We start from the raw sequence: 12,344 nt of genomic DNA, 5'->3' as shown, positions 1-12,344 counted from the left end.
TGCAAATCAAAAGTACAGTGAGGTATCACCTCACACCAGTCAGAATGACCATCATCAAAAAATCTACAAATAATAAATGCTGGAGAGGGTGAGGAGAAAAGGGAAACCTCTTTCACTGTTGGTAGGAATGTAAATTGATACAGTCACTATGGAGAACAGTATGGAGGTTCCTTAAAATCTAACAATAGAACTACCGTACGACCCAGCAATCCCACTACTGGGCATATACCCTGAGAAAACCATAATTCAGAAAGAGTCATGTACCACAATATTCATTGCAGCTCTATTTACAATAGCCAGGACATGGAAGCCACTTACATGTCCATTGACAGATGAATGGATAAAGAAGATGTGGCACATATATACAATAGAATATTACTCAGCCATAAAATAAACAAAATTGAGTTATTTATGGTGAGGTGGATGGACCTACAGACCATCATACAGAGTAGAGTAAGTCAGAAAGAGAAAAACAAATAACATATGCTAACACATGTATATGGAATTTTTAAAAAAAATGGTTCTGAGGAACCTAGGGGCAGGACAGGAATAAAGACGCAGATGTACAGAATGGACTTGAGGACATGGGGAGGGGGCAGGGTACGCTAGGACGAAATAAGAGAGTGGCATGGACATATATATAGTACCAAATGTAAAATAGATAGCTAGTGGGAAGCAGCCTCATAGCACAGGGAGATCAGCTCAGTGCTTTGTGACCACCTAGAGGGGTGGGATAGGGAGAGTGGGAGGGAGACACAAGAGGGAGGAGATATGGGGATATATGTATATGTGTAGCTGATTCACTTTGTTATAAGGCAGAAGCTAACACCCCATTGTAAAACAATTTTACTCCAATAAAGATGTTAAGAAACAAAAAGTCAAACCCATAGAAACAGAGAGTAGAAAAGTGGTTGTCAGGGGCTAGGGAGGTTGGGGGAGGGGGGAAAGATTGACAGGTGTCCAGCTCCTAGTTCTATGCCTCAAGAAAAGACTTTCCCAGCCTTTCTGTGTTGAGGTGAGCCTTTTCTTCCTCTCAGAGAAATGCTGAGGGTTTTTGTTCTCCATGATGGAAAAGGAGGCATTCTCTGTTCAGGTGGATGTCTTAGGTTTGGGTTCCATCAAAAACAGAGCCTGAGCCAGGGACAAAGGTGACTTCAGTCTCACTGGCAACTCTCTCAGCATCCTTTTGGAATGAATTATCAGTTGGGATTAACATATACACACTACTGTATATGAAATAGATAAGTAACAAGGACCTACTGTAGAGCACAGGGAACTCTACTCAATGTTCTGTAATCTTAGGAAAAGAATCTGAAATATTATAATATGGGAGAAGAAGAATAACCTATATGGGAGAAGAATCTGAAAAAGAATAGATGTATGTATGTGTATAACTGATTCACTTTACTGTACACCTGAAACTAACACAACATTGTGAATAGCTCTACTCCAATAAAAATTAAAATAAAAGAAAGAAAAACAAATTTCTCAATACCAATGACATTTAAAAATTCTATTTGAAATTATGCACAAATCCAAATGTGACATACTATCTAGTTATTTTTTTCTTTTGTCTAAATTTTTAAAGTAATAAATATTTTACTAATGTTCACAGACATTGTACAAGTTTACTGTCTACATATTTAACATTTCCTACCTGTGATATATCTTTTACAAGTTTTGGAAGCACTGTTCTGTTAAAATACGGTCTCTAGACCTTAGTAGTTTAAAACATCACTACATACGTGAGCCATGGCCACAGGTAAGCAAACTGTGGGACATCCTCGTGATGCGTGGATGGGAGTGTTCCAGTTACAGAGGGAAAAGTGGGTCTGAAGGTGGTGCCCAGTGAGTGAGGACCTGTGCAGAGGAGCTGAGACTAAATGTCACCCTTGAGAGAGAGGGAACACTTTAGTCTGGAGCTACGATAAGGAAGGATAGTCGGGAAGGGAGAAACAGAGATGGGAAAGTACAAACATATTTAATAATGTGCTTGAATAAGGAATAGAACGATCTCTCTGGAACAACAACTTTGTGTTGCAAATCGTGGACCAAATTGAATTCTAGGCTAGACCAGCTCAGAGATAAGGTGACGCCATATATGTTTGGTGAGACACCAGAATAACATAACAGACAATTTTAATAAGGTTAATTTATGTACAGAACGCAAAACCCAGCAGGTTTTTTATGAAGGAATTGACAACCTGATTCTGCAATATATACTGAAAGGAAAACAACCTAGCCAATTCCCTGGCAGTTCAGTGGTTAGGACTCCAGGCTGTCATTGCTGTGGGCCTGGGTTCCATCCCTGGTGAGGTAATTAAGATCCCACGAGCTGCACGGTGCAGAAAAAAAAAAAAAAAAAAAAAGAACCTAGACTAGCCAAGACAAACTTGAACTAGAAAAATACAGCTGTAGGATTTACACTTTTTTTATTTTAGAAATGACTAGAAATCTGCAATAACTAAGGCAGTGTGATAGAGAAGTAATGGGAGTCTAACAGATAAAGGGAAGAGGAGAGAGTCCTGAAATGGTCCGACATCTGCAATGGCGTCAAGGGAATTCAATAGATGAAGAAAAGTCTTTTCAACAAATAGTGTTGGAACAAGTCCATATTCATATGGAAAAGAAAAAACAAAAACACAAATAAACCTCATCCCTTACCTCCTACCCTACTCCATAATTAATCTGAAGTGGATATAATAGCTAAATATAATCAATATAATAGCTAAATCTATAAAGCTTTTAGAAGGACATACAGAAGGAAATCTTCACAACTGTGAAGTTGGTAAAGATTTCTTGGATAAGACACAAAGTGTATTAGCGATAAAAGAAAAAAATGACAAATTGCCTTTATCAAAATTAAAAATGGGTGACATTGAAGACACCATTAAGAAAATCAAAAGGCAAGCCACAGAGCAGAGCAAACACCTATATCTGACTAATGACTAGTACCCAGAATGTATACGAAAACTTTTCAACTTAATAATAAACAGACACATAACCTAACACAAGCAGGCAAATTACTTGAAGATACACTTCAAAAAGAAAGATACTTGGGACTTCACTGGCAGCCCAGTGGTTAAGACTCTGCACTTCTGCTGAAGGGAGCCTGGGTTCAATCCCTAGCCGGGGAACTAAGATCCCACATGCCTCGTGCTGTGGCCAAAGGACATGCAAAGGTGTTCAATATCATTAGTCAACAAGAAAATGCAAATTACAGTCGCAGTGAGAAGCCACTTCACACCCAGTGGAGCAGGTAAATTGAAGAAGTCTTGCAACAGTCTTACAAGTGTGAGGACAGTGGAGCAATTGAACTCCCCAATACTTGTGAAATTCTCATAAATTCCACTTTGGAAAAATAGTTGACATGTAAAAAACATAAAATCAAACATATACTTCCTTCATGGACCAGCAATTTCATTCTTAGGTGATGAAACACTCCTTTTCTTGATTTGGGTGTGGGTCACATGGGCACACAGTTGTCGACACTCATGGGACCAAACTATCTGTGCATTCGCTATTTACACCCAAATATTGTGGGCGTAATGGACAATACAGAGAGGAACTGAGACAGAAACCCTGGCTAGGAGGGGATGGCAGAGGCTGCATCACAAGGGCTAAATGTCCTTGGTGGGTCCACCAGGGAAAAGGGTCTCTCCTTCCTGTTCATCCAAGAGACCTTCTCATCCATCTCCTCACTGAAGACAAATCCTTTGATCCTAAAAAGAGAAATGACTTTAGATGAAATAGATATTTAGGTCCATATTTCGTATACCCATTTTGAAAAGTATTTGTATATAAGTATAGTTAATTATATTTATATTAACTTCGACTAAACACACACACACAATTTCTAAATTGCATTTGCCTATCTTTGCAGTGTTTTCTCCAAGCCAACCCAAATAAGGAAGCAATCTACTTGCTAACTAATATTAAAACAGCTTTATGACTAATTCCCCCAAAACTCTTCCAAGCAAATTGTGATCACTAAGTCGTGTCTGCATAGAAATTCTGGAATCTGCTCTCCCCTAAAGCCCTACCGTCCCACACACAACATTTATGGGATCGCCATATCAAAGTAATGAGGCAAATTCCGAAGTCGCTATCCCATGCCTGATACAAGAATGGTTAAAGCTGGAATGAAGAATCTGGTCCTGAGGACGTGGCATCCCCTAGCCCACAGTGGCATCACTATGAGCTCACAGAGCGTGCTTTGGGCTGTGGGCGCGTGGGACACCACCAAGAATTACATGCTGTGCATGTGGAGGTGACGTGGGACATGCCCGGCACTGCTCTGCTCACATCACCACCAGTACTGTGTTGTTATTACCCCAGCAAAATCGAGACATGGGTACAGAGGGGGCAGGGGGACAGAGGAGAGGTCCCACCAAGGAGGTGACGTTTGGTCCTGAAGGTCCAATTGGAAAGGTGGAGATGAAGGGGAAGGACGCTGGACCGGGGCTGGTGTTCACTCTGAGCCGGCAACACTGTGATGGTCTCCAAGCCCTATGAGCACCTGGTGGATCCCATGTGGCTCATGGGCCAGGTGCCTGAGGCGAGTCCAAAACCCTATGGGAGCCAGAACCGGCGTCTGGTCGCCAATGGCCACCTCCTGGTCTGCAGGACCTCTCAGCCTGCTTCAGCGTGATGGTGCTCCTCCAGGGGGAGCAGCTGCTGGCCCCTGAGAGGACTTTGAGTGGCACCCCATGAGACCCCAAGTAATCATCTTCATGTGGTGTGCCGTGGAAGCACGTGGACTAAAATATTACCATGGCCTTTGAGATGGCATAGGACGATTTTGAGAAGGGAATACACCAACTGGAGTAATTATTCCTTAAGTGTGCTCACACATAGGAAAGGGAAAGCAAGGAAAAGCAGCAGTAAAGACATTTAGCAGTGATGGAGGAGGCCACCCATGGCCCTGTTGAGTTAAGCTGTCTCCTCTGGCTACACTCACTCTGAACACACTAAAGCCAAAGCAGGTAGTTTTGCCAAACTGTGTGTCCCCTGCAGAAGGATAAGACCGCAGCTTACAGCCCAGGGCTCAGGGCAGCTTGTTTTGGCATTTGAAGCTGCATGTGGCCACAGGGAGAGGGCGTGAGCTGGGTTCTCGGATGGACACCTCCCACCCGCGGCTCTTCCTGGCCAGGAGCCCGCTGCCCCTGGCTCTCAGAATCTCAGATTCCTGGATGGACACGGGCACTGGGAACACCAGTGGCAAATAGGACATCATCTGAAGCTGGATCACAGACAAAAAGCAGTCAGTAAATATTAGCAGGGGCCCCAAAGAAGATAGTCTCTGCATTGATTTGCTCCAGTAAAAAGACAAAATCTGACTTTCTAACAAAACCAAAGAGAATCCCAGAGAATGATGTGATAAAACATACTAAAAGGAAAAAAATGAATCTGCTCTGAGATTGTACTTGACATGAAAAGAGTCTCCAGAGAGAGTGGTGACGTCCTGGGTGTTATCTCATCTAAATAAAGGAATATTGGTTAATAAAAGAAAAAAAATACGTATATGAAAGTAGACAAGAAATGAAAATAAGGCCCCACAATAATACTGTTGACATTATTTAATAGGGCAAGAAACTATTTAATTTAAAAATTCATGCACCATGTAATCCCACATAATCAGACCGATTTGTTCCACTGCCAAGCTTGAGATCTGATCTATATTCAATTTTGGTCCAACTTGCCGTAGACACTAAACTGGAGTTGCTCCACATTGTCGAACTAAGATAAATAACACTAACAAAAATTATACAGGCTTTTGAGGCTCAGTTTTAAAAAGAATTAGACGGTTACTTTATCCCATTTTATAATGTTACAGTGAAATTGTCTAAGCGTGGCATCGTTGTTACGAACAGAAATCATGAACAGGACTGCTGCTTGAGGATTAAGTTATTTTATTTTCAAAGAGATCAAAGTAATTTCGGAGCTACCAAATGAAATAAAGGCATTTGAGGTAAGTCAGCACGGAATGGCGGGTGGTTACCAGGAAAAGATGAATAACGCTGGACGAATGTGAATGTGTGTACCTGTGTGTGTGTGGTGTGTGTAATGAACATATTTAACAATATAGAAGCACATGAAATCTCGACCTTGTGTGATGCTCTAGGAATTGAAAAATAACTCTTGATATCCTAATCTTGTTAAAAAATCTGAGATCAACAATTTCGCTACATCTTGTTTCCAAGTTTGATGTCATGTGTGTCTTTCCAACTTTGTGTGTTTGTATCTATAGAAAATGGAGCCAAAGTGTGAGCTTAATCCAGGAGACCTCAGTCATGGGCCAGGCAAGCCCACTGCTTTGAATTCAAAGAGGAACCACTGACCAGAAGAATCATTGTCAACTCCACTGGCAAACAGACAGAACGCAAACCCCCATGAGAAGGGCCATGTTAGGCATCTTTGAATAGAGAGACCCCCTGGTCAGATACCAAGGCTCCTGGAAGCCCCCCTATAGAAGGTCTTCACCTGTGAACCTCTGGAAGGAGACCACAGCCATAGTAGCATCTCAACAAAACGCAGTAGGCATAGGGGATGCTGTGGGCCCCCATCCCACCCAGACGCTGCACGGTTGGTGCTGCCAGCTCTGGCCTGTCCCCTCCTTCGGGTGGGTGGAAACACACTTTCAGATGCACCAGCTCATGTATTATCTGCGGACGGAGCCCAGGCACACATCAAGCTCTATCAGAGGAGCCCAACTTCTATAAACAACTGGAAGCCGGCATGTAAATGCCACTTTCTTGACATAAGTAACAGGAACATACGGCCCAAGACAGGAAGTGGGAGCCACCCGACGGATCGCTCGCCTGCTGGACCAGTGAAAATATTTATGACACTATTCTGAGACAGAGATGGAGGAGGGGCAGCCGGCTAATGACTCTTTCATGAACTTGTGACGAGGCACAGGCCCACTGGACACCTCTGCTCAGCCCAGTCCTATGGGCCTGTGGCGAAATGTGCCCGCCAATAAAGGAGAAAATGAATTTCCCGAAGGTAAGACCACGGCCCTCTGTCCAAAGCAATGGCGAGGCACCACGAATTCTCTCTGAGGACTGGTCGTTGATGGTACGCAAATCTCAAACCAGCTTCACGCAGGGAAGCGACTGGAGTGTTAGCAATTCTCGCCACCCCTGCCTTTTGATGTTGGGGTGAGTGTGTGCTGAGATCGTACGTCAGGCCAACGAGAACAAACCTACCTCTCAGACAGCTCCTGGGGTTAGTATATTCTGTACATGTGCTGGGACTTGTGGCCACCTAAAGTCCCAGCCTGGCTGCCTCTCGCATATCAGATGTCCTCAGCTCTGAGCTCTTCCCTGGACTTACGTTGGTCAGGATCCCCACGCTGTTATCCTCTCTTACCCAAGTTCTTTCTGCAACATGCACATTGGTTCTGATGCCCACACTTGAAGGGTGCCGTGCCTTAAATAGGAGCCCCACAAACATTTGCTGACTGTTTCACGTGAAGTTCTCCCAGGGATTCGGAGCTCAGGACAGCCAGCGGGCCGCCGTCAACCATGGGAACGTGACACAAACACCAGCCATCCTAACCTGGGTCACGTGACAGACTTGCAGCTTCCCTTTTCTCCTCTCTACAGGGTCATTCCATCAGCCTAGAAGCACATTGCTTTCCTCATTCTAAACTATAAACACAAACAGTGTCAAAAGAAATTTCCCTAAGGAGTTCCCTGGTGGCCTGGTGGTTAGGATTCCAGGCTTTCACTGCCATGGCCCGGGTTCAATCCCTGGTCAGGGAACTGAGATCCCGAAAGCTGTGAGGCACAGCCCAAGAAAAGCCCCGAATTTCCTTAGAGCTCACCTGGCCCGCCAGCGTTCACTCCCATTTCTCTGCTCCATCCTGCAGCCAGACTTCTCCAAGCATGGGCTATCCCGGCCACCTCTGATTTCTCTCCCCTCCTGTCTCCTACAGTTTACCCCTTGGTCTGAAATCTTCCCACTCTCTGTCCTGGAAACAGCATCCCTCACGCTCATCCCGCCCTGGCCCTCGTCCACTCTGTCCTGTTGGCGGCAAGGACTCTGCTCTTACGGTTTTGGTTTCTGCTTTGTTATTCCCAATCTTGTGAAACACTCCTCCGCAATCTCCCACATTCGTGCCTGGTCTGCTCCTGAGCTAGATCCATGATCCAAGGGCCCTCTTCTCTTCTCTGTCTACACAGAAGCCTTAGGCCAGGACTCCTCAGTCCCTAATGGGCAGCAGGGAGCTTGTTAAAATGTGAGTTCTGATTCAGCAGGACCTGGTGCAGGGGAAGGGGGGCCTGAGATCTGGTGTTTCTTTTTTTTCTGTTTACGCACACTTTTTTTCAAAAAAATTATTATACTGGAGTATAGTTGATGTACAATGTTGTGTTAGTTTCAAGTGGACAGAAAAGTAATTCAGTCACACATAGTTTTGTTTCAGATTCTTTTCCCTTATGGGTTATTATAAAATATTGAGTAGAGTTCCCTGTGCTGTACAGTAGGTCCTTGTTGATTATCAATTTTATATATAGTCATGTGCATATGTTCATCCCAAACCTCTAACAGGCTTCCAGGTGAGGTGGCCCCACTGCCCACACTTTGGAGCCAGGACAAGAGCCCTGCTCCAGTCTCGTGGCTGTAAGTGCCTTCCATGAGCTGATGACTCTCGAACGTGTCTCTTTAGCCCAGACCTCCCTCCTCAACCCCAGCAGACCATTTATGTGCCCACGTGGACGGATAATCGACCCCTGAGACAACCATGTCTACAGGGCCTGCCCTGGACCATCTCAGATTCCCCTGTCTCACGGATGAAGGCTGCACCCCCTCCACATCTCAGACCAAATCCCCAAACCCCACACAGTTCCTCAACAAATTCTCTCAGCTTATGTCCAAGATGTTACTGAATCCAACTACTTCTCTACCCTCCACTGCTGCCACTTGGAAGGAGCCACTACCTGTGGCCCTCACCACTATCCCAGCCTCCCCGTCTAGGCGAGGGTCCCTCGTGGCCTCCTGTTACCCAGAAACCCAACCGCTGTGACCTTCCACCACACAAGCCGGCCAGCCCTGCTCTGCTCAAGGCTCCCAGAGCACCCAGGGTGAGTGTCAGGTCCCAGGGTGGCCTGTCAGCCCGATTTTCCCCCTGACCTCATCTCCCACCTCCCATCCACCCCTAGCTCCACGCCAGCCACCCTGGTTCCATAGTTTCTCCGATACACCGGGCATGTTCCCACCTCAGGGTCTTCGCCGCGGCCATTCCCTCCGCCGGAAACGCTCCTCACGGAGATGCCCTGCGAGCATGACTCACTTTCTCTCCTGCTTCAACTTTGCTCTCACAAGCCATCCTTTCCAGAAGCTCTGCCCTGTCCGGACCATTTAATATTGCAGTCGAAGGCCCCCAACCCTCCTTACGACCTCAGTCCTGCTCCATTTTTTCTCCACAGCATTTGCCGTGTTCATACTTGTACATAATTTACTGATCTAGTTTGTTTCCTGTGTGTGTTCTGTCTCCCCTTGTAGACTATTAACTCCCTGAGGTCAGGGGCTTGGTCAGTTCTGCTGGCTGGTGCACCCCCAGTGCCAGACACAGACCAGGCATTCAATAACAGTGGAACAAGGATTTTTAAAACCTAAGACACATTCAAATTGATAGTTGGATTTACAGTCTGGCAAGACAAATTAATTAGCGGGAAATTGTACCATGCTATTTCTGCTCGAGAATACTTAATGGTTTCAGAAAGAAAAGATAAAGAGTTCAGATGCCAGCCAGCCAGTGAGCAGGCGTGGCAGGGAGCCCTCCATCCCCCTGGACAAGCCTGTGCCCTCCTGATACCTCCCGACGTGCTCCTCTCTCATCTGGTCACCTTGCTTCTTGTGTCTCTGAGAAAATCTGAGCAGGCAGAAGAGAGCAACTGTGCCCTCCCACCACCAAACCTTCCAGGCTCTAGGCATCCGTGTCTCCTTCTCTGCCCTTCCTCCTGGCCCTGTGATGGGCTTTCTCCTCCTAGCTGAGGCCAGCTCCCTCCTGGGTCCTGAAATGGGAGTGACGCTACACCTGAGTTTGCCCTGATGATTCTTGTGTGTGTCTTGTGTGTGCTCTCCCTCTCCCTCTCAAGGATATCCTGTTCTTTAAAACATATAATGAAAGTTTAAAAGATATAAAAGACACAATTGAGACAATTAGTGACATTTTTAATATGAATTAGGATTAAATTCTAGCATTGCATCAATGCTAAATTTCCTGATTTTGAAAAATATCCTGTAGTTGTGCAAGAGAATAAGAAATAGACATTGAGGTATTTGTAAGTAAGAGGTCACAATATCTAGAACTTACTTGCACATAGTTCAGGAAAAGTACTGCATATATGCTGATAGAGAATATGATAAAGCAAATGAGGCAAAATGTGGACACCTGGCTAATCTGTAGGTCTGAGAAAATATGGACTTTATGAAACTTAAAAATAAAATGTCTTTTCTGCTTCTAGAGTCATGGAACAGATATACTTATTCCTGTTCCTCCCTCTAAGCACAACTGAAAACCCCGGATATTACACATAAGATTAACCAGAAGATGCTGAGGACAGAGAGAAGACTGCAACCCAGCTCGAGTCCTGGGCACCAAGGACAGACACAGAGGTTAGCTCGCTGGGTTTCTTTCTGCCTCATACACCCCAGGCTTGGGGATAGAGGAGCTCGGGATGGAAACGCCAGGGGCTGCAGACAAAGAAAACTCAACAAAAGCCTCTCTCTCTGGCCACTGAGCCGGAAAAGGAACATCCTAGCAGGAGAGACAACATTTAGACAATAGTCACTCCATCCAGCCAAACACAACAGAAATAAATCTGTGGCCCATCTGCACCTGTGCAGGTAAAGGTCAGAGCCTGGGAGACTGTAACGAGGCAGTGGTGGCCGAGCCAGGACTCCCCACCCTCACCCTGGGTGGCAATGATCCCTCCCTACATGTCAGTAGAGCCCATGTGGGGGTCAGCAATGAGACACTGCTTCTTGCCCTCCATGGGGATGCATCAGGGGAGGCCTGCTGGGGACCCAGGACTCCCTCCAGGAACCCCCGCCTCAGGTGTCCTGGAAACCCACGTGGGGAAGCTGGACAATGCCCACCTGGAAGAATGATGGCAGAGTCCACGCTTGTCTGGCCAGAGCTGTGTGAGAACAACCCACCTAGCAGGTTTAACTAAGATTCAGAGTCTCATAACAAAATACCCAAATGCTCAGGTCTCAATCAAAACGCATCCATCAGACCAAGAACCAGGAAACCCCCAAACTGAATGAAAAATGTAGCCCATAGATCCCAATATCAAGATGATACGGATGCTAGAATTATCTGACAAGGATTTTAGAGCAGTCATCATAACATTGCTTCAACAATTAAAAGCACCTTTGAAACAAATGGGAAAAAAAAAAGGAAATCTCAGCGATGGGGCAGAGTTTCAACTGTGCAAAGTAAAGTGAGTTCCGGAGACAGAGGGGGTGATGGCTGCCTGGCAACGTGAAGGCACCTAATACCCCGACCTGTGCACGGAAAAATGGTCAAAAGGGTAAATTTTATGTCATAAAATTTAATAGTAATAATAATAAAAATAATAATAAAGATGTCAAGTCTTAAAAAAAATCATAAAAGGTGGAAACAGCGTTGAAAGTGGTGGGAAATCGACCCCTGGGATAGTCACATAATCCAATTACAACCCAAACACAGGATATTCACAGAGTAAAATTTGTGAAAATCCATGAAGGTCCTACATATTGTTTATCCACAGAAATCTTCAATCCTTTGATCGGCGTCTCGTGCAGTAACTTTATATTGATTTCCCTAGTTGCCTCTGTTTAAAATATAACATTAATTAAGTACCTCTGGTGACATTTGAAATGCTCCTTCTCCTTAGGAGTAGAAAGAGCACTTTAAGACCGTGAGCCGACAGTCTGGGGCTCGGGGGCCAGAGTGGCCTGAAAACCTAAAGGCCAGCCTTTTTCAAGGTCATGGTTACTCCTGGACTGGGGGGAAAAGAGCTCTGCCTCCGGCCACTCGCAGACACTCAAAGTGAACAGCCACAGAGGTTCGCCCAACATTTTCAGACCCACTTACCTTCAGGTCAAGTAAGTGCTGGGCCACTTTCTCTGGGTTTTAGGAGGAAAAAGAAGGACTAAGTTGCAGGCTGAGGGAGCTGGACCGAGCTTCCCCACCTGACACTAGCAGGCTGGACAGTGTTGATGGGAAGCAGCCAGACATCCCTTCCTAACATCCTGGAAAGTCTCCCCAGGCCTCGCTCTGCAGCCCCTCTAAGGACACAGCCAGGGCCCAGGCACGGAAGAACAACAAGGCCTTCCCCAGGCCAGGC

The sequence above is a fragment of the Grampus griseus genome (assembly GCF_964374135.1).
Source record: "Grampus griseus genome assembly, chromosome: 3".
NCBI classification, from domain to species: domain Eukaryota; kingdom Metazoa; phylum Chordata; class Mammalia; order Artiodactyla; family Delphinidae; genus Grampus; species Grampus griseus.
Note: the sequence above shows the minus strand (reverse complement) of the source record.